At 33.8% G+C, this 22,154-nt stretch overlaps 1 long non-coding RNA gene across 1 annotated transcript in view; it reads right to left on the bottom strand.

Annotated features, from left to right (window-relative positions):
• Positions 1-21,396: 21,396 nt before the first annotated feature.
• Positions 21,397-22,154, bottom strand: part of LOC129226263 (uncharacterized) — a 76,621-nt gene continuing 75,863 nt past the window's right edge. The window contains exon 3 of the long non-coding RNA XR_008580777.1: positions 21,397-21,507. This is a non-coding gene — a long non-coding RNA (uncharacterized LOC129226263). The remainder of the gene's footprint in view (positions 21,508-22,154) is intronic.

The raw sequence follows: 22,154 nt of genomic DNA, 5'->3' as shown, positions 1-22,154 counted from the left end.
CGAACTCTGGCCGATAAGCAATTGCGAATAAAAAGTACGGTACATCTAGGACAAAAAGGAAATCCCGTACCCCGTATTAAAAATTTAACTATTGAAAAGCAATCGTTAGGGAAAAGGAAAAAAAAAACCCCTCTTGAATACCCCCCTCCCCCGTATGATGTCAAATAACCAGTAATCATATTTTTAATTTAAATGCGTGAACACTCTTAAAAAAACCTCAATGCAATCCTTTACAATCAAAAATATTTTGCGAAATAAACAAACTATCTGCAACCCCATTGTTTATCGCCAAATTCGCCAAGCGACTTTCAAATTAAAAAGAATGTCAATTAACATTCGCACAATGAACATCCGTAAACAAATATGAAAACGGCGCAATAACCAAATCAAGAAACCACCGGTTCTACTATTCAACCGCAACCGTTAGGTGATGCAAAAAAAAAAAAAAAAAAAAAAAGGACACTGCGAAACGTTCAATCCAGGCATGACGTCACTGATGACGTCCACAGAATGAAGAAACCTTTTCCCCCTCCCTTACTATAAGAAAGGCGTAGAAGATAAAATGTGTCATTTTGAATTTCAAAAAAAATTGACAAAAAAAAAAAAAAAAAAGAGCTATTGCATATTTTTGAAAAACAAATTTTTTTGAAGAATATGAAATGTTTTGTTTACTTTATACTAAATTTTAGGGAAGAAATCTCTCATACATTTTGTAGGATGGGTTTAAAAAGAATTAAACCCAGGAAAAAGTAAAAAATAAAGGTTTTTTCAAAATTTCATAATTAAAAAAAAAAAAAAAAAGATATCGCCTATTTTTGAATACTCATTTTTTTCTAAAGAGGGAGTCATGTTTTGACTACTACATACTAGGACTCGACCGATGCATCGGCCCGGCGCCGATGGTTCAACAATTTAGCCATCGGCATCGGCGGCCGATGCAAACTTGCAGGAAACATCGGCACATCGGCCTTAAAAAACATCGAAAATCCGATGGAATTGGCCGATGTTTTTGAAAAAAAAAGGACCTTTGTTGTTTTACTTTTTAATACAAAGTAAGGGAAGTTATTGTTTTCATATAAAATTTTTTACTTAGACTTCAGTATGAATTTCTATTTTAGTCACGGCTGAAAGAATTTTTATTACTGCATTCAGGTACCAAACAAGTTTATTATTGCGTTGTTTCTTGCGGCTGGATGTACGTATGTATCTCTTATAAGTCATAATTCAAAAATGGTAAGCTGTAGAAGGCTAAATTTTCGCATGTGGGGTGTGCGTACGTTTCAGTTGTGCACTTCCCTTTTTGTTTTCGATCGGGGGTGTTCTAAAAAGCCTATTTACTCAATTTTTGTGGCTTATTAATTACTTATTTCAATGCAAAACTAATATAGCGTCTCAGACTGACGATCATTTGGTGATATAATGCCGAATTGGAGACTATGGAAACAAATATGAGATAGCGAAACCGGTTTTGTTTCATTTTGTTAGATTCCCGTTGAACCGATGATAATTTTTCGATATTTGTAATATGAATAAAAGTAATGCAGTCTTTTCTGTATCGCTTCTGCGGAGCTACAAGTTTGAGGCCCGTCGAAATACATTTTGGGGCTCTATTTCTCTATCACAGAAGTTGTAAAACATTTATCATAACCATTTTTGTAACTCCTACGGTGCCCCTATGGTTATGGGGCCTCTCGTGCAATTGCAAGATTTGCTTTATTTTGAATCCGCCACTGCACGTCAAAACAAACTTGGGTGCAAGTTTTAAAAGGGTTTTTCTGCTCAATGATTATGATTATTATGAACTCTATTTTTTACGACTATTTTGTGTATTTCCGAGAACACTTGCGTGCCCCTCCTCCCACTCCCTCAATTTCTGAAATTAAACTCTAGTACTTCTGAGTTGTTTAAAACTAACACCATTCATAAAATTAGGGATTTTTTTTTTCAAGCTTTATCTATTGTTTAGGAAGAATTTAGAGCATTAATGTAAGAAATTGATTAAAGACGCTTTGAATGGCGACATAATTCGGAAATCAAAGAGACTTTTGAATGTTTTCTTCAGAAGTGCTGAAGTAGATTCAGAAATTCTTCCGAGGCGTTGGTGGTAGCGGTTCTGTACTAAAAAAATGAGGCCGAAGTTGGGGCCGAAGTGTAATGTTGTGAGTTACTCCAAAATCAGAGGGTGACCCCCCTAATCCACCCTCGTCGTTTCAAGCATTTCTTAAATATTTAACGATTATTTATTTTGGTCAAGAAATGTCATTTTGCGTATTTCTTATACTTGTTTCACCTATATTTCGTAATGAGCCATCTTTTTTGCATCATAGCGATCGATTTTTACTTCCTTTTACAAAAAAGGAAGTATTGTATTCGCGAAAAAATTTTCACTCAAAAATCGCCCTTAATTTCCATTTTGCTCACCCCCAAATGAATGTTGAGTTTTTTTTTCGATTCGACCACATGCGGAAAAGTGCCTAAGAATGTATAGACACGCGAAATATCCATTTTGACCATCACCGAGGTAATTACAACGACTTTTCTCGTGACGTCTGTATGTATGTGCGTATGTGTGTATGTGCGTATGTGCGTATGTATCTCGCATAACTCAAAAATGGTATGTCCTAGAAAGTTGAAATTTGGTACATAGACTCGTAGTGGGGTCTAGTTGTGCACCTCCCCTTTTGGTTGCTTTCGGATGTTCCTAAGGGGGTCTTTTGCACCTTTTTGGGGGGAAATCATTGTTAATTTCGATGTAAACTCAAGTGGCGTTATAATTTGTCGGACACTTGCGATATATCGCCAGTCTTTTGGTCGCCAAGTTTTGTCGCCAACTTGGCGACAAATTTGGCGGAGTTTTTTTTTTTTTTTTGGTTTCAATTTGGCCATTGTTGGTGATATTTAGAGAATAAATATTGAATCACATTAAAATAGCGAATAATGGGGAAATGACATTAAATTGGAGTAAAAGGAAGTCATGTGATGCACACATCAGCTCGTTTTTTTCTGTTGTAAGAAACTATTTTTATGTATTTATATAAAATCAATGAATAAGTTATTTTTGTTTCCATAATATTTTTAATAATATGTTATAAAAAAGTTTCAAGGATTTTCTATTATGCAATTTCTTAAATTTCAGAAAATTATTGTTAAATTGAAAAATTCAATTAAAACTTTTTTTTAGTTCTTCATAAAAGATTAAACAATCAAATTATTCAATATTACGTGTGCAAACATCAGATCAAGTAGTATATGTATTCAGTTATTAACTTGGTGTAAATATTGAGTTTGTTTATTGTAGCTGCGTTTTAAGAACCTCGCTCTTTTCGTGGCTATTTCTTTTTTCCGCAAAATGTATGTCCCTGTTATAGCTTTTGTGAAAAATGCAAACTTTTCTATTCATAAATTTTAAATAAGTATAAAAATATTCCTATTATGATTTAGTAATGTAATTTATCTGTTACCTTTTTTGTTTAATTTAATGAGTAAAAAATGTCTACGTGCAATCTTTCCACTTTAATTGCGTAATTTGTTGACGGTTTCATAGTTTTATTCTTAATATTTTATGAATGATTAAACAGCATAATTTAATGTTTTTAATTACATTTAGTGTACCTAAATCAATACATTATTACAATATTACTAAAATCTTAGTTGTATGTTTAATTGAAAATAAAAATAAATCAATTGGTTATTAAACAGTCTCTTTTTTTTTCTTCCTTTTTTCTTTCTTTTGGCTCTTGTTCTTTGTCTTCCATCATACAGACAAAAAAAGAGAAGCATAACTACACCCTATACAGATTGTACGTAGTACGATCCAAAAGTTCGGGAGAAAAGCTGTATAAAATCTTACCCAGAATAGTTCACATTACCGAAGCACATCCACCTTCAAAAGGTCATCTTGAGGGATTATGTACTTCTGCCAGTATGCATATAACTTTTGGAAGCACTCCTGAAAGCCATTTTTCGCTACCTTCTGTGATGCAGCTTTATCTTCTTCTAACGGAAGAAAGCGGCGTCCATGCAAATGTTTTTTTGCTGGGAACAGGTAAAAGTCACACGGAGCTAAGTCCGACGAAACGCTATGTTATTTGTTTGTCATATCAGAGTATTGACCAATTGAACCGTGCATCCTCAACATGAAAGTCGCCTTCTTCCCCACGATGAAGTTAAAGCAGCAGCGCAAGAGGCCTTACAGGACGTTGCGATAAATGTCTTCCAGGAGTCCTTCTAAAAGCTATACGAACGTTGGCAGAAGTGCATAGTCGTTCAAGGTGACTATTCTGTAGATAAATGTACTTCGGTAATGTGAACTATTCATGGTAAGGTTTTATACAACTTGTCCTCGAACTTTTAGATCATACTACGTACGTTTGAGTTTTCAACTTACTATTTCATAACGTTTTTGAGTGACGATAGTTTACGCGCATGAAGACATCACAAGATAATTTGCAATAATTAACTAAGGAGGCTTCAAAATGAATATTTCGGTCATCTATATGTTCTTAGGTACATATGCATGTACAGATGTGCCGAAAATACTTGTGAAGTTTAAATTGGGTTGATTGTAAAATAGAAATTTAGGTAGAAATCTGATTTTTTTTTTTTTTTTTTTTGTGATTACAATTCTTTATTCTTAGAAAGGAAGTAAAGTGAAATGAATCGATGATCCTTTAAATCTCTGACAGTCTTATCAATTTATTTCTGTCAGATTTTTTTTTTTTTTTTTTTGCCATCGGCCATCGGCCATTTGGAGGAAAACAATCGGCCATCGGCCATCTTTGAACAATCGGCCAACAATCGGCATCGGCCCATCGGCCAAAAAAATGCCATCGGTCGAGCCCTACTACATACTAAATTTTTAGAAAGAAATATATAATACTTTTTGGGGGATGGGTTTAGAAAAAAGTTAAACCCGAAAAAAAAACGCATAGTAAAGGTTTTTTCAAAAATTCATATAAAAATTCAAAAATCAATCAATCTTCAATATGTTTTTGGTCGTTGTATGAGGCAGTGAGAAGCAAAGGGATGTAAGTGGCAAAAATAAAAAAAATGGAGATAACCAGTACACTGGTAGGTGAACCCTCCTCTGTCTTGGGTCAAGAGATGGTACTAGTAGCCCCGGTTGTTGCTGCTATACAGCATGATTTATAGAAAAATTTCAATAAAAGCCTACCTAGGATGTTATCTTAAACTCGCGTTTTACTCAAAACTTGAAACTGTCTACTTACATCCCTTTGCTTCTCACTGCCTCATAGTTGAAATTAAATTCCCAACACTATTGTACAAAAAATATTTTCCTGTCGCGATTGATTGGGGGTCTGTGACGAATTAAACACAAAAGGGGCTAAAAATCAAATAAAACATTTATTTAAGAAAAAAAACAATTAAAAAATTAAGAATTTGGGCTTTGAGGTGCACGGGCCGCGGGTAAGTTCGATTTTTGTGCCAAGTTTCAGACTGTAGGTGCTATGGGGTCTTCTGGCCGTCGGGTACAAACAAACCAACAAAGAAACAAACACCGTCTCTCTTCTATATATATATAAGAATAGCGCAATAGAAGAACGAGTTAAAATTAATACATTTTCAAAACAATTAACATACGAAATGTCAAATGATTTCAGCTGTTAATGTTATCAAGCATTCAAAATAAATGGGACAGACAATTTCTTAACTAAAATTTAACCCTGGATTCTATTTTTAAAATTATGGTTAAATTGAAGAAAAAAACTCGTTTAATTCGAGAAAACATATATCGAATATTGCTTTTATGTTTAGGTATAACTTAAAACGTTCTCTATTTTCAAAACAGAGAAAAATGCGGTTAATTTTGCCGATGCATTTTTGTGGCTTCTTGAAGCGAATCTAAATGGTTCACATTTATCCAACATAAAAATATTTAAGCTAAGACCGATGTTCAAATCAAGTTTTTGGCTTAAAACGTAAAATTTATGTTTTGAAGGTTCCGAATTTCATATAACTAGGATTTGCTCTTGCGTGCAGCGCCATCTGCTGACACAAAGTATAATTTATTTTTCTCGCAAAAGATGCACTCAATGGTAAGAAAAGCTCCTCTACCGATCGGGTTTTCTAAACGGACCAGATTAAGATAATGGGCCATGAGGCACGTTCCAGAGGCACTAAAATTTGAAGGGAAACAAAATCTGTTGCGAAGTTTTTAAAAGAGTTATTTCATCGCGCAAGATGCAAATATTAAATTTAGGAGAAAAAAATGTAATTTTTTTTATCCTTTTCGCCCCCCCCCCCCCCCCCCCAAATCACAAAGTCATTCTAAGCTTAATTCAAAATTTACTCTGTTATTACATTTGAAAGTTACGTCATAGAAATATTAAACACTAATGGCTTATTGCAGTCAGAGAAAATTTTTGACATCTTCTATTAATATGTATACAGTAACCCCTCGTTACATCGCGCCTCGTTATATCGTGCATTCGGATCTACCGCGTTCTTTCATCTCCGGAAAAATTATTTAAAAAATAAATAAATAAAATATGCTGCTTTACATTTCACATCACAGAAGAAAATGTTTATTTTTTCTCAGAAAAACTATTATTTTCGTTTTGTAATCAATGAACAAAACTAGTAAATTTTCTATAGACTAACTTCAAAGCTAAGCTGCAACTTTCTTTCATATTCCTCAATAAAACAATAAAAATATTTTACATTATTTTTTCTTAGTTTCAGAGAAAAATTGGCAGAACATTTTCTTGCGTTCTATATAAGAAAATCGTCCTTGTATGACAATGAACTAATATTTTTGTAGTTGTGCACATTATTTTTTACTTTAATTGAATTGCTACTTTTTGTGTCCTCTGTTAGATCGTGTTTTCGGATGTATCGCGCTTTTTTGTTCTCTGCCGTGAAGGGCGGTATATCGAAGGGTGCTTATCGCTTCTGCTTGTATGTATGTTCATTTTAATGCAAGATGTTGTCAATCTAGTGTTTTTGGGTTAAATGCAAGTATTAAATGTTTAATTAGTTCAGTATACGTAGGCTGTTCAATAAGTAACTGCCGCGAAACCACTCATTGGAATATTAATTCCTGTAGCATGAGAAATGTCAGTTGTCTGTATTAACAAAAGCTACCGATAGTTGGAGCGTACAGACTCATGTTCCTGAGTATCACGTGATTGAATTGAAACCTGTTGGCGGGCGCCTACGAGAAATAAGACTAATTTTACTGCTGCGAAACCACTCATCGGAATGTTAATTTCTGTGGCATGAAAAATGTCTGTTGTCTGTATTAACAAAATCTACCGATAGGGTGCGCGTACAGGCTCATGCTTCTGAATATCACGTGATTAAGTTGAAGCCTGTTGGCGGGCTCCTACAAGACGCAGCCAGTTATCAAAATGGAAGCGTCGTTGGAACAAAGTTATGCAATTAAAGTTTGTTTTCGTCTGCAAAAATCAGCATCGGAGATCTTTGATATCATACGTGAAGTTTTCAACGATGAAGCAATGTTAGAGTCAGTACTTTTTGCTGGCAAAAAACTCTGAAGTTAGGCAAGCAGAATATGGAAGATACTGAACGTGAGGAACAACCTTCACCGTCCATCACAGAGATAATGATTAACACTGCTGCTATCATTATCAAGGGGAATCTCAGAATTATTTTACATCAGTTAGTTTTGAAAAAGCTCTCACAAACTTAACGCTCACAAGTTTTTAAGAAGTGGACAGAGCGTTGGAATAAATGCATTTAGTCTCCGCAGAAGTTATTCTTTAAAAAAAAAAAAATGTAAATCATGACGATTAAAGTTCTGTATTTTTTTACAAATTTAGTCATATTACTTAGTGAACAGCCCTCGTACATTATAAACCTCGTGGCTGAGGAGAGAGGTTGCACCAAATATATTTCGTGTCCTCAAAAACTCATAGTCGGGCTTTGATGAGAATTCTTTATGTTTTAAGGTAACTATTTATAAGCAAAATCAAGATAAAATAATTGATCTTCCTTTGAAATACACCGCCAGCTCAGTCATTTCCAGCCGAGGACATGGGCGGTAATTTACTGATTGATCTTCCTTTGTTACTTTTTGCACAGACATTTTTTAACTGGGTTTTTCTTAATTTGAGTGAAAACGAGGAATATTCAAGAATGAGTGCACTTATCAGAAACTGCATATGTGTAAGAAGTGAATATTGTTACAAATTCTTTAAATAGTAATTATTTACATGACTAATTTGTTGTCATCGGCTAAATTTGGCGTTTATGCCATTATCTTCCTCCTAAAATTGTGACCTGTAAATAGTTTCTTGTAATTAAAATACAAGCCCCTTACATTCGATTGAAGTATACAGTTCCCTTTGTTTCATTGATTAGATTCGTGAATGAATAAAAAGAAAATATGAGAAATATTGGTCGAAAGTTGTAGAATTTTGCCGAACTTTCCAAATCAGTATGAAACGCCGTGCGTCCTGTGAATGGGAGAGTCAGTTAGTTTGCTTTCTAACTGTGGAGTCTCGTTTTCAGCGTTCTGCTGGAAGCGTGTATTAGCCTTTGCGCTGTGTTTTTGCGTATTTTGATGTAAATACGTGTGTGACCGTTGAGTTCACGGTGTTAATTGATATTCGCCTATTTGCTATGGTTAATTTAGCATTGCTAACGATATTTCTTGTGAATAGTTATAACTAAATCTCCTGTGTTTTCTCAAGAACTGTGTAGTTATTTAAAGAAATTTTAAAGTTGCAACTACACTCGTAACAATATTATATTTCCCTGAAGTTAATCCAGATACTTTGATTTGAACCATATGAAAGATCATTACCCAAAATTATGGTTGATGAATTTGCGAATTAACAATTCTTTTAATCACAGCAGAAAGTTAAAAAAAAAAAAAAATCAATCGTTTTAATTGAAAAAGAAATGTTTCTGACAAATTAAAGTCTTAGCTGTCGAGTAATTGCTACGAGGTTTTGATTTGAAACACTGCTTTTCATTTTCTAACCTTGTTTTCCTTTTTTTTCTCCCCAACTTTCCGAATTTTAATGCTCTATAGCTCATTAGCCATAAGTGCTTCATGCGTCTAAAAGTTATCAATGTGCATACATTTTAATTCATCTCCTCAGATATTTTATTCATACAACTTATTTTACAAAAAATAACAGTGATAAATTGTATTTTAAAAGCTACACTGTAAAGCATGAAACAATCATGAAATTATGAATTCTTTATGCAGTAAGAAATGCTCAATTGTAATGTTTAAGGCGCTTATTTATTCCAAATGAAACAAAATGAAGGTGAAAATGTATTTTAAATAAATTCATTTAAATATGTTTGATACAAAGAATCCTTGAATTAAAAATGACTTAATCAAAGATTAATCATTCATAATTAAAGCGATAAAATCCCACCACAGAGACGCGACATCGCCTTAACTAAGGTCCACTTGCCGCATAAAGCGGTTGATAATAAAACTCGCTTTATCACAAAGCGTTTATTAAAACTTGTCAAAGAACAATCGTTATCTCTATCTAAATGTATTTAAACGAGCACATGACTTCCTTTTACTTCAATTTAATGTCATTTCCACATTATTGGCAATTTTAATGTAATTAAATTGTTTACTCTCTAAATATCACCAACAGTGGCCAAAGTAAAACCAAAAAAAAAAAGCCAAATTTGTCGCCAAGTTGGCGACAGAACTTGGCGACCAAAAGATTGGCGATATATCGCCAAGTGTCCACCAAATTATAACACCACTTGAGTTTACATCGAAATTAACAATGATTTCCCCCCAAAAAGGAGCGAAAGACCCCTTTAGAAACGCCCAAATGCAAATAAAAGGGGAGGTGCACAGCTAGACCCCACTAGGAGTCTACGTACCAAATTTCAACTTTCTAGGACTTACCGTTCTTGTGTTATGCGACATACATACGCACATACATACGTATATACAGACATCACGAGAAAATTCGTTGTAATTAACTCGGGAATCGTCATTATGGATATTTCGCGTGTCCATATGTTCTTAGGCACTTATCCACGTGTGGTCGAGTCGAAAAAAAAAAACTCAATATTCATTCGAGGGTCAGTAAAATGGAAATTAAGGTCGATATTTGAGTGGAAATTTTTTGCGAATACAATACTTGCGAATACAAAGAAGTAACAAGAAGTTCCGTCTAGAACTATACGAGCCTACTTTCCCGTATACCCATACTACTTTCTAGTACCTGATCAATATTCTCAAAAATAGCTAAAATCGCAAATTGTTTCAAACATATTTTTGCTAATTTCTAGGAATAAAGTATTCCTCACACATCTAAAAAAAATAAAAAAAAAAAAAAAGCAGCACCCTTTTAAACAAAGCAGCTAATACACTTTTTCCCTTAAAAAAATTCTTTAACAGCTTTCAAAACAAAAAAATAATAATTAAAATTAATAAGCTTATTAAAATAAATACATCATAAAAAAAATCGTTTCTTTTTCCCCTGATGCCAAAAATAATTTTTTTAATGAATTAATGCACTTACCAAAATAAATAAAAACAATAAAATGTCAACTTAAAGAAATACTTTTCATTGTCAAAAAAAAAAAAAAAAATCGTCTGCGCATATCGTTATGTAAAAACATAAATGACTTTGAGTTTATTCGCCGAAAACTGAATACCTAAACTAAAACTTTAGCGTGAAAATAAAAACAAATCATATCAACAATAATCATTTCACAGTGAAAACCATAGCTGCGGAGTCGGAGTCAATCTCATTTTGGGATAAAGGAGTCGGAGACGAATATCCAAGAATCGGAGTCGGTCATTTGTCCGCCGTGTATAAATTTTTGCCAAAGCTACGAAGTCAGAGTCGAAGTCGGGGAGTCGGAGTCCGATTAATTGTCGGGCACAGGAGTCGGAGTCGGAGTCAGGTGCCTCTAAATTATCAGAGTCGGAGTCTGAAGTTTGGCGTCAATAGCTATTTCCAACAAAATTTGTTTGAAATAAATCCACCTTCAAGTACGGAATCTACATTGACTTTCAGTTTCCCCGTAGGGCTCTAATGTTAAGTTTGTTTGAATTGTTCAAAATTAAACAAAAAATAGTTAAAATCAAAAAGTGAAATATGGGACAGAGGTGTCCTCGCCGAGATCTTTCGAAAAAAAAAGTTTGTTCGAATCGGACTATTCATTCAAAAGTTATTAGAGGGGGACAGACAGAAAGACCGACAAACCGACAGACAGACCGACAGACATTTTTCCCCATCTCAATACCCTACTTTCCAATTTTTAATTTTTCGCGACATTTTTAAGATGCATTAAGCCTTCTTACATGCCTTTTTTCTTCTTTTTCTGACTTTTACTGGGAAAGTAGGCTAAAAACTAAAGTCATAATTTTGTCTGTGATGAGCCTGCGTCAAAGAGACCCCATCGCACCTACACCCTTGAAATTTTGTGCAACTTTACTTCGAACCCCGAGGATTTGTACCCGGATTTATTATTTTTATTTTAGATTTCTTTTTAAATTATTATTTTTAAGCTAGAGACATATTTATTAATCAATAAGTACAGAAGTAAAGTCTGGAATAAACTCATATTTCAGAAACCACAAACAACAATGTTACAGAATCGTGAAAATTACTGAATATGGTAGGCACAATTTTTTTTCAATGGCAAAAATCTTATAAAAATAAATACAAAATTCTTCATTATAAGCATTACAGGTCCGAATGATTTCCCCAGAGATTTACGATTTGAAGCAGAACGATAAAAACCAATAAAATTTCATCTCAAGAACACAAAATTTGATTTACTCATTTATATGCCTGCTCAGAAGCAAAAAGAAAAAAATGCAGACAGTTGTTTTGCAGAATTCTGCGAACGGAATTTTGCTAATTAGAGGAAAATTTGTATGTTAATGATCGGGGTGTCTTAATACATCAGGATTTCAAGTTTAGTCAACAGTGCAGCATTGCAAGTAACAAAGCCAACAGAATGCATGGGTTTATCGACAGATCTATTTCAAACAAATCTAAGAAGGTTCTTCTGTGTTCATATAGGAGTTTAGTAAGACCGCATTTTCGGAGTTGTTGTTACATCTGGCTTTATTCAGAAAGATATTAATCCATTTAAAAGGCAGCCAAGAAAAGGAAAAGTAATTACAATAAACAATTGAACATGCAACAAAAGTAGCAACAAAAATAAATCTGTAAATTAGAGGATTTCACAGTTGCAGCAGAAATAAAGAGAAAGTCATTTCAGGGAGTCCATGACAGATCGCGCAGACCAATAAAGCTTTCCGAGTCATTTTAGTTTTTGATCGGTTGGGTCAAGTTTTGAGCAGGAGAGGAGATGAGCAGCATTCGTGTTGCCAGAACCGCAAATTAGACAATTACTGGATGTTAAGATACCTGTCTCGTGGAGGTGCTCAGCCAGGCAATCATGGCCTGTAGGGAGCTTGAAAAGGGTCACAGCTTCCGCTCAAGGTTTATTACAATTTTGGAATTTGCTGTTGAGTTTTCGTGGCCTTATCTGAGAAAAGGTATTTCCATATTGGAAAGGGTACAAGGAAGGGTGACTAGACTAGTAAAAGGGGACTTTCATTTTTAGATTATGATACCAAACTTAAAAGGCTTAATATGTATAGCCTGGAGCAAAGGAGAGTCAGAGTGGACATGATTCAGTTGTTTAAATTTATCAAAATGAAAGACGAAAATGGATTGAATTTTTGGGCAGAAAGCTGGACGAGGGGTCATTGTTTTAAGCTATTCAAATTTTAGGCTAACCTGAAAATGAGTTAAAATTACTACTTTAGTAGGATCGTGGGATATTGGAACTGCTTACCGGAAGAGGTGGTAATGAGTAAGGATAGCTTTAAGAGGTTCATTGATCTTCATGGGGGACTGATAAACTGCCTAGGATCAGCATAGCTGGACCCAGAGCCTGTTGCTGGTCGCCACATTTGTATCTGATTTTCCGATCAAATGACGTGTATGTGATTGGATGCTAAAATGAGGATTCTTTATCAGCTTTTACCATATCTTTTTCCACATACTGATATAATTTTTAGCTGTATTTTAAAAGTATTGTAAGTACATAATGCGAAGCAAATTGAGTAAGAATATGAATATACAGTGAAATCTAAATAAAGAGTTCACTGGTTAAGTGGCCACTCCGTTTAAGTCGTCCTTTGTCTTCAGTCCCGACAAGGTCTTATTCACAATCATGGGCGCCCATATGCAAAATTGTAAGGGGGGGGGGTGCTCAGAAATTTTAACCATGATTTAGCAGGATATTTTCCCCATGGGAGCAGATTTCAGAACAGATCAGAGCCATTAAAATTTCAAATTTTTAATTATTAATTCATTAATGGCTGGAGAAGAAATATTTTTATATTTTTGCAGAGAAAAAAGTACTAAAAGCTAGGAAGTTCTAATTTCCAGGGGGGGGGGGGGCTGACCCCCTTGCCTTTGTTCACAGTAATGTACATGATCCTCCTTTACTGGTCAACAAATTTAATTCTACACCGGTTAACTAGTCACACCAAAAATTGTTTTCTAAAACTCCTTTTCCTCATCGGATCTTAGAAAATAGCGTCGGACTTAGTTGAAAGGCTGTTTGATAGTCATTTCGACTTGAAATCTCGCTCCTCGGCTCTGGTCATTCAAAGCAAACTTCTTGCTGTGACTCTGCCGAGTGCCGAGAAATTGAATCAAACTCCATCCATCAAGACAGAGAAAACCTAACACCTGAAGAAAGTTATTATTTAACATCCGTCCACAAGAGGTAGAACAAACAGAATTTAAAGCTTGATGTATGTTAGAAGCGATAGTTATTTCCTGTAAGCAACAACTTCATCAGTCAACATCGATAGATTCTTTTAATGTACCATAAGCACAATAAAATAAATTATTATTATTAAGTAATGTTTAAGTTAGAGAAAATAAAACAAAGTAACTATGATTAGTATATTTCCCCTTTTTTAAAATTTCCACGAATTATATACATTCTTACATCTTTACTAATAATAAAGCTGAAAGTCTCTCTCCCCGGAGGATGTCTGGATCTCTGTGACGCACATAGCGCCTAGACCGTTTGACCAATTTTCATGAAATTTGGCACAAAGTTAGTTTGTAGCATGGGGGTGTGCACCTCGAAGCGATTTTTCGAAAATTCGATGTGGTTTTTTCCTATTCCAATTTTAGAACAAAACTATCATAAGATGGACGAGTAAATTACGAAATTATCATAATGTGGAACCGTAACATGGGCACAAGCCAATTGGCGAGATACGAAATTCTCATAACGTGGAACCGTAACATGGGTACAAGCCAATTGGCGAAAAAATTCACCATACATTATTTGTAAATATACAGGCGAACCAAAAGATCTTTTAATTTTTCTATTACGGGCAATGCCGTGCGGGTACCACTAGTATCTTATGTATCTTTATAGACATTGATTACATAAGCTACAGTTTTTCTCACAGAATTCTACTGCTATTTATGAAAATACTTCTAAGGCTATTCTTTTTCTTCCTTAATTTCCCACTCCACATAAGTAGTCACTCCGCGTAAGTGGTTAAGAATTTTAGTTCCCTTGAGGATCGACTTAACAAGGTTTTACTGTAATTTAAAATATAAATGTGATACATTTAACCTACCCATTTGAGAGGCTACCCTGGGACTATATACATATGACACAGTGCTTTAAAAGTTGATTTTTTTCAATTGCAAAGGATGCTATGAAGGATTATTACTTGGAAAAAATACAGTACAAATCTGCTTTTTGCCATTGTAATGCTTTTTCAATTCTCAAAAACTTTACGCTTCTTACAAAAAAAATTTCCCACTTAAGAAATAGTGTACAGAATTTTTCAGGAATCTGATGACCGTTGCAGTGCTGTCCTGCTTCTGTTGTAACTAATATTAATTAATCAATAAATAAAGCATTAAATAAAAAAAAAGCCATTCTAGAATAGAATATTATAAAAATAAATTACAAACATCAAAATGATTTAAATATTTGCAGTAAGTAGAAGGGTTGAAATCTGAAGCAAAGCAAAAGAAGTTTCCTAAACGGGTTTAACGTTGGCATGTTTCCAACATGGTAGAAAATTTACTTAAATCTGAGTTAAATTTCAAAAATACAATAAAAATGCTATGCAGCACAATTTCCAATTTTCGTGAACATTATTCTTAACATTAAAACGAATCGAAGATTTTCAGAAAAGTTTGAGGAAACTCGCTTCACAGCACAACTGGTACACAGCAGCTGCATCCCTCATATGAAAGGAAAGAAAAGAAATTCCCTCACCTATCCAGAAATTTCGGTGATTTGAGACTATTATTAACAATTCCATGTTTTCCCTCTCTTCCAGGTGTATAGCAACCCCTGTATAAATGCACAACCATGTAACATCTTAATTAATCTACACTAGGTTCAATATTTTAAAAAAAATTGGAAGGAATTCTTCGCTGCACATTGAAAAATTAGCAAATGGTTGACTAAACAAATTTACGCTTGTTTTCCCTGGCAGTGGCGCAGTGTTATGGGGGAGGGGGGGGGTTAAAGCACACCTCAAAGGCATTGGTTTTAACATAAATGCAAATTCTAATACAGTAGTTTATGCAAATGAAAGGACTCTTTCAATCAAAATATTCCCTTCAGAAGGTATTTTTGATTCTAAAAAACCATCCAGAAGGTATTTTTGATCAAAAAAAACCCATTCAGAAGATATTTTTGATTAAAAAAACCCCTTCAGAAAGTATTCTTGATCAAAAGAAAAACCCTCCCAAAGGTATTTTTTGATCAAAAAACCCCTTCAGAAGGTTTTCTTGATCAAAAACAAAACCTTCCCGAAGGTATTTTTGATCAAAAAAACCCTTCAGAAGGTATTCTTGATCAAAAACAAAACCTTCCCGAAGGTATTTTTGATCATCCCTCCCCCCAGAAGGTATTCTTGATAAAAAAAAAAAACATCCTTGATAAAAAAATCCCCCAGAAGGTATTTTTGAACAAAAAACCCTCCAGAAGGTATTTTTGATCAAAAAATCCCTCCAGAAGGTAGTTTTGGTCAAAACACCCACCTCTAGAAGTTATTTCTGGCTGTTCTAGTGTTTCTATATTGAAATGAGTGAATAATAGTAAGGTAAATGTAATTTGTCATATTTAGGAAAAGTTAAAATGGCCAAAAAAATAAGCCGTGATAATCTGAGTTTGTATTTCATTCTCTTACGTGAAATTTTTTTTCAAATTGAGTAACAAAATCGAATAACTTCCTATTCCTGCTACATATTACCTTCCACTCATTGTATAAAAATACGAGCTACTTTACCAATAGTAGCGCATTAAATATTGTTTATTATTCGGTTGCCGAATATTAGAGAACAAACAAGCACTAAAACCTTTCTTGAAAACTTCAGACATGTTCCAGGTTTTTGCGCGTGGATATTCATTTATTTATAGACAACAATCCACAATCTAAATTAGCAATACAGTTCTCTCAAAGTATACATTCACAAAGTTTTATAAACTTGCGTTAAAAGAAAAGATCTTAAAAAACTTATAAGAATATAGCACTCCTTGATACTTGCTTCGCCCCTAAATGTCTTTCTAAAATTGAGCTGCAAAAAAGTTCTTTTTTACAAATTTCACAAGACTATGTTTTTCTTCAGTACATATCCTAAAATAACTTTTCTTACTCGGCCGATGAGAAAATAACATTTTACAATATTTACAATAATAAGTTTTTTCGTTAATGTGAATCCTCAAATGAATTTTATTATTTGAACGATGAGGAAATGTCTTTTTACAACAAAGGCACAAACAAGGTTCTTCATTAGTGCCGTTTCAAACTCAAAATAACAGAAAGTATCTTTTTACAATATTCATATGAATATGGTTTTTCATTAGTGTGTATCCTCAAATGAGCCAATAAGAAGCAAAAGGATGTAAATGACAAAATTAAACATTTAGAGGTAACTAGCACAAATAGTAGGGGGACTTCTCTTCTGTTTTGCGGCAAGAGTTCTAGTACGTAGTCTGCTATACAGCATTCTCTTGATTATTTTTCTTTTTTTTTAAGAATGCCTACCTAAGATCTGAAATTTAAACGTGATCTATTCGAAAGCATTAAATAGTCTACTTACATCCCTTTGCTTCTCACTGCCTGAAATGTGAGGTCATAGAAAAAACTTTTCTACTGACAATATTAGGTTTTTTCATTGGTGTGTTTCCTCAAATGTGTCCTCAAACCTGAACTATCAGAAAATGTCTTTTTACAATACTCACAAGAATATGGTTTTTCATTCATGTGTATCCTCAAATGTGTTTTCAAACTTGAACTTTGAGAAAATGTCTTTTTACAATACTCACAAGAATATGGTTTTTCATTCATGTGTATCCTCAAATGTGTTTTCAAATTTGAACTAACAGAAAATTTCTTTTCACAATACTCACAAGAATATGGTTTTTCATTTGTGTGTATTCTCAAATGTGTTTTAAAATGTGAACTCTGAGAAAATGTCTTTTTACAATGCTCACAAGAATATGGTTTTTCATTCATGTGTATCCTCAAATGTGTTTTCAAGTTTGAACCATTAGAAAATGTCTCTTTACAATATTCACAAGAATATGGTTTTTCATCGGTGTGAATCCTTAAATGTGTTTTGAAATTTGAACTTGCAGAAAATGTCTTTTTACAAAACTCACAAGAATATGGTTTTTCTTTTGTGTGTTTCCTCAAATGTGTTTTCAAACCTGAACTAACAGAAAATGTTCTGTCACAATACTCACAAGAATATGGTTTTTCATTTGTGTGCATCTTCAAATGTGTCCTCAAATGTGAACTTCGAGTAAATGTCTTCTTACAATACTCACAAGAATATGGTTTTTCATTTGTGTGTATCCTCAAATGTGTTTTCAAATATGAACTAAAAGAAAATGTCATTTTACAATACTCACAAGAATAAGGTTTCTCATTTGTATGTTGCATCCTCAAATGCTTTTTCAAATCAGAACTTGTAGAAAAAACTTTTAGACAGTACTCACAAGAATATGGTTTTTCTTTAGTGTGTATCCTCAAATGACTTTTGAAATTTGAACAATCAGAAAATGTCTTCCCACAACCCTCGCAATAATACAGTTTTTTATTTGTGTGTATCTTCAAATGCGTTTTCAATTTTTAATTAACAGAAAATGTCTTTTTGCAATAGTCACAAGAATATAGTTTTTCATAGTGTATATCCTCAAATCTTTTTTCAAATATTAACTTTGAGAAAACGCCTTTAGACTGTATTCACAAGAATAGGATTCCTCTTTCTCATGAAACCTTAAATGTCTAGTTCTGAAGAGTTGCTAAACCTTCTTTTTTTCTTTTGTTTCTTGTCACAAATACGATTTCATTTTGATGCGCAAACTCATTTTTTTAAACATAGCAAAGGAGAAGTTGCAATAAACAAAAAATACTGTTTTGAAACTGTGGTCAAATAGACTTTTTTTTTTTTAAATTCTCACTCCAAATCAGTTGCAGGTCCAGGGCAAACACAAGAATGGCTTTTCCGCAGCGTGTTAAAACCAGGACTTCTGAAAGCAACATTATAAGTGTCATCATTGTTGAAGACAAAATGCTTAATGATTACCCAATACAATTGGAACCGAGCTTGGAAAGTCCTTGACAGTGTCTGGATCTAATGAATGGGTTTTATTGTCAAGTCAAAATTCCACTTTTGACATGGGTTTTTATGTAACTGTCAAAAACCTAAACTACTATCCAAGACCTGTTTAAAATTAACACAGGCAACAAAATTACGCAAGTTTTATAAATTCTGAATTTATACAGTGAGAAAATCTTTTTACTTGTATTATATATTTTTAAATGATATACGTAAAACACTTACAAACATAAGTTGGATTCAACAAGCTGCATGTCTGTAAAACAAAAGAGATAAAAGAAAGAGCTAGTATCACTACAATAAAATCTTTATATAGTGTGTTGGGATAAGTAGTACCTCTTTTTAGAACAGTTCGCTTTTGAAGCCTTATACTAAAGTTGAAGTATAAAGTTAAAACTTACTCCATCTGAAGAGGTAATTTGGCTACCACCTTGAATTTAAATTCAATGCAAAATTATCTAAACTAAAACGGAAAAAATATGTTACTTTGTACGTTAAGTATGACAAATTGATTAAACAATTAACTTTAATGTAAAAAAAAACCATGGGGTGCCTTCCATTTACATTTTTGCAAGGACAACAAATGGAAGCTATTTAAAACAACTGATATGAAGCGCACTACGCTTTTTCTTGCATTAATCGGTCAATTACCTATCACACTGGACATCAGGAGTAAAAAACAATGAAATTGAGATATATGTAAAGCCCAGTGGCGTACCCAGGGGGTGGGCTGATAGGGCTACAGCCCCCCCCCGAAATTTTCAAAATTAATTATAAAAATTACCCCCCCGAAATTTTCAAAATTAATTATAAAAATTATAATAAAGAACAAGTTTTTTTTTATGATGTATTTTTGAAATCTTACATTCGTATTGATATCAGAAAAGCGATACATGAATTTTTCTTAGCTACAGTTCATAAGTATCCCCCCCCCCCCCAGCTCAAAGACTTTCGAGCTCAGCCCCCCCTGAACTGATTTGTCTGCGTACGCCGCTGGTAAAGCCTATATCTGGAAAATATCAGCGAAAAATCGAATAATATCTTTAGCTGCCCATTTGACTTTAAATTCTAAATATTCAGCAAGATTTTTCACCGAACTGGCGAAAATGGAATGACAATTTATAATTGTCTCTCATTTGAAACTACGAATGGCTGAAAGTAGACTCTAGGGAAATAAATACGTAATGTACAGTTAGTTGAATGACCTAGGCAATTGCGAAATGGCCTTCAAATGTTTATGCAGCGTGCACATCACACATGCTCTGCCGCCCCTAGCTTGCCCTTCCTTTGTGTTGTTCACTGCTCTCAACTGCGTTCTTTGTTCTAGTGCTCTGCTTTTCTCTTCTAAAGTAGTCTACTTAGTTACAATAGTTTCAAACTGTTGGGTTATTACTTCAAATGTAAATGAAGATGCTGTTTTTACATATAAATAACTTGAAAGGAAAGAAAAAAACACATTTAGAAGTGAAGATTTTTTTCTACAACATCACAAATGAGGATTAAACTTGCAAATGTAGCATAGGCTGATGTGTCCGAAGGGGGGGGGGGGGCGGATACAAGGGGAGTTCACTCCCCTAAAGAGTCAACAATTCTCTGTCCACATTGAGTATGGTAGTTTGTATTTGCCCCTGTCCTATAGATCACTGTCCATTGTTTTAAAGGCTGCTTTGAAAAATACGAGAATAATTAACTTGAATTCAGTCAGTTAAGATACAGTCAGATCAAGAAAAAAAACCCTTCAAGTTACTTTCGGCTTTTGTCCGATGTCTTTTCATCCGTACACTTCGTTTGCACTGGAAAAAAGTGTTCTTTGCAAAATTGAAACACATGTGTGCAGTAATCTGCAAGTTTTGTGCAATAAAACGTTGTTGTTATCCTTAATTTTTCCTTCAAAGAACTCTTTTGATCTTGACACAGTAAAGTAATGATGGTTTACCATTTCTTATTATTTGCCATACCAGCAGCATTTACATAATATTAAATCAATTTATGAACCAAAAAGCCTTGAAAACTACTCTGCTGATATAGCGTTTAGCAGGGCATAATTTAAGTGTAAGTCGGAGAATCAAGGGCTTTGGGGACCCCTAGCTTAGGGGCCCGCCAAAAAATACAAGATTTTTTTTTCATAATGAATGTTTTCATTTGTTTTGGAATACAAAACTTTGCTAAATATTTTTTAATTTTATTGTTAATGTAAAAATTAAATTGTTATTGCTGGCTCTGTTTGAACAAGGTTTATGAGTTTAGCGGAAAACTAACTCTCTCCCACGGAATGAGAAAACTATCTGGAGTGACATTTAGCGCAGAATGAGACCACTCAGATATCACTCCATGCTAGTAGGGAGCTCGCTATTACTGCTTAAATAATGCAGTTATTTTTTTTCTGTTGATTTACAATATTTGAAGATGTTTGAATTTTTTTATAATTGTTTATGTAAGTTTCTAATTACAGTTCTTAAAAATTTTTAAGAATGCTCTTCAGAAGTTACAGCTAGCATAAGCTAACAAGGCAAATGGAAAAGGCAATATGAAATACGTCAGCTGAACACTTGTGGTGAAAACCTAACACCAGACCAAGAAGAAATGAAGCAATCTAAGCCGAGAGAGCTTAATGTGAGATCAAACATTTAATTGAGATGAAACAGACCTTAATTACAAAATGCTTCTGAGTAAGGGGTTCGTAGCTAGGACTGAATCACAAACAATCCCAGCATATAAAAACAGTTAAGGAGAGAGAAAGAGTTACCATTCTCTGGCCTGCAGTGATGCTACATCAAACCACAAAACTGAAGATGCCGAAACTTGGCAGCAAAACAGTGAGAATACATCAGGAAGGCAGATGATGATTTTTTTCATTCATCCCGAAATCTCCCATTTGAAATATCTGCAAGTGAAACAATGGCATTAAAGAGGATTAAATAATTATGAATTAATAATAATTAATGCAAAGACAGACAGACAGAAACAAAAAGTAGCAAATTGCTACATTAATTTGCTTTTGATTTAGAATGCTTTTTGTATGATTTTTCTATTTTAAATCAATAAAATTACGGAGTTATATCATGGCCAGGTCCAGGTTATTGACAATTCCATGTTTTCCATCTTTTCCAGGTGTATAGCAACCCCTGCGTAAATGCACGACCATGTAACATTTCAATTAATCTACACTAAGTTCAATTTTTAAAAAAATTGGAAGGAATTCCTGGCTGCACATTGAAAAATTAGCAAATGGTTGACTTAACAAGTTTACGCTTGTTTCCCCTGGCAGTGTCACAGTATTATGGGGGATGGGAAGTTAAAGCACCCCTCAAAGGCATTGGTTTTAACATAAATGCAAATTCTAATACAGTAGTTTATGCAAATGAAAGGACTCTTTCAATCAAATTATTCCCTTCAGAAGGTATTTTTGATTCTAAAAAAACATCCAGAAGGTATTTTTGATCAAAAAAAAAACCCACCCAGAAGATATTTTTGCTAAACAAAACCTTTAGAAGGTATTCTTGATCAAAAAAACCCTTTCAGAAGGTATTT

Source organism: Uloborus diversus, chromosome 7 (genome assembly GCF_026930045.1).
Source record: "Uloborus diversus isolate 005 chromosome 7, Udiv.v.3.1, whole genome shotgun sequence".
NCBI lineage: Eukaryota > Metazoa > Arthropoda > Arachnida > Araneae > Uloboridae > Uloborus > Uloborus diversus.
The sequence above is the reverse complement of the archived record's forward strand: the minus strand, read 5'-3'. Positions and strand labels throughout refer to the sequence as shown.